The sequence below is a fragment of the Poecilia reticulata genome, linkage group LG6 (genome assembly GCF_000633615.1).
Source record: "Poecilia reticulata strain Guanapo linkage group LG6, Guppy_female_1.0+MT, whole genome shotgun sequence".
Classification (NCBI taxonomy): Eukaryota; Metazoa; Chordata; class Actinopteri; order Cyprinodontiformes; family Poeciliidae; genus Poecilia; species Poecilia reticulata.
This window is the reverse complement of record NC_024336.1, coordinates 28,750,612-28,752,064: the sequence shown is the minus strand read 5'-3', so window position 1 is coordinate 28,752,064 and position 1,453 is coordinate 28,750,612. Positions and strand designations below refer to the sequence as shown.

The following is a 1,453-nucleotide window of genomic DNA, read 5'->3' as shown; positions in this document are numbered from 1 at the left end:
TGTGTGTGTGTGTGTGTGTGTGTGTGTGTGTGTGTGTGCGTGTGTGTGCGTGTGTTTCAGTCAGGTGATGAGATGAACATTCTCTCCTCACATCAGCGAACAATGCTGAGCATAAAGCCGCTCCTTCACACAATAGAACCAGAGCAGCTATTTTCAGCAGGAGAAAATGTCAGTTCATTCGCTCACTGATCGGTTCCAACAGAACAGGAAGAATAAAATGACAGATCAGAAGCTGCTCTGACACCACAATGATTCACAGCACTGGATCCAAAGACCTTTTTATTGAAATCAACAAATTCTGCACAGACACATCAGTAAACTACAGATTTGTGTGTAAAATGTTATTAAATGTAACTTTTCCTTTTGAGCTATATGTGTTTTGTGGATTTGTAGAACAACTGTGGACAAATGCAGGAAAAATGACCCAATTTCAACTACTTATTTATAAAACCTTCAGTTAATCTGAAGTTCCTGCTGTCTGGATGTCCGACCCACACATTTCTCTAAGAAAGTCCTGCCTGTCATTACAAACGATCTGATCCAAATAGTAAACTCATCAATTTCCTCAGGCTTTGAAAACATCATGTATCAAACCACTGATAAAAAAGAACAACCTGGACAAATCACTACTGCAGAACTACAGGCCGACCTCTGACCTCTGACCTCCCATTCACCAGCAAAATTAATGAAAAAGTTTCAACCGTTATAAAGCTTCCTAACTATAACCAACCACTTTGACTCCTCCCAGTCTGGTTTCCGTGGTTACCACAGCACAGACACTGGCCTAGTCAAAGTGTTCAATGATATCCACATAAATATGGACTGTGGGAGAACCACAGTGCTGGTTCTGGTTCTGTTGGACCTCAGTGCAGCTTTCGACACTGTTGATCGTTGATCACGACATTTCACTGAATCAACTGGAGAGTTGGGTCAGACTCTCCGGTCCAGTGCTCAACTGGTTTGAATCTTACATAAAGAACTGGGATTTCTTTGTTTCAGTAGGAAACGTCTCATCAAAGCAGACAGAGGTCACATGTGGGGTTCCCCAAGGYTCAATCCTAGGACCCCTTCTTTTCAATATTTATATGCTCCCACTGGCTCAGGTTATAACAGGAAATAAGATTAGCTACCATAACTATGCGGATGATACACAGCTCTACATCACGATGTCACCAGGTGACTCTGAACCCATCCAATCACTGAATAGRTGCTTAGAACAGATCAATGTGTGGATGTGCCAAAACTTTCTCCAGCTGAACAGAAACAAAACTGAAGTTATTATCTTTGGACCTAAAGAGGAGCAATCTAGAGTTATAGATCTAGAGTTATAGATCTAGAATCAATGCACAGCTTCAGTAATTACAACTGAAAACCAGCGATCAGCCCGAAACCTGGGAGTAGTGATGGACTCTGACCTGAACCTTCAGAGCCACATTAAGACAGTCACAAAGTC

The 1,453-nt window shown here is 41.9% G+C and overlaps 1 protein-coding gene across 3 annotated transcripts in view; it reads right to left on the bottom strand.

Moving 5' to 3' along the window:
- Positions 1-1,453, bottom strand: part of hsf4 (heat shock transcription factor 4) — a 19,939-nt gene that overhangs the window by 11,095 nt on the left and 7,391 nt on the right. The gene's annotated exons all lie outside the window — the stretch shown is intronic.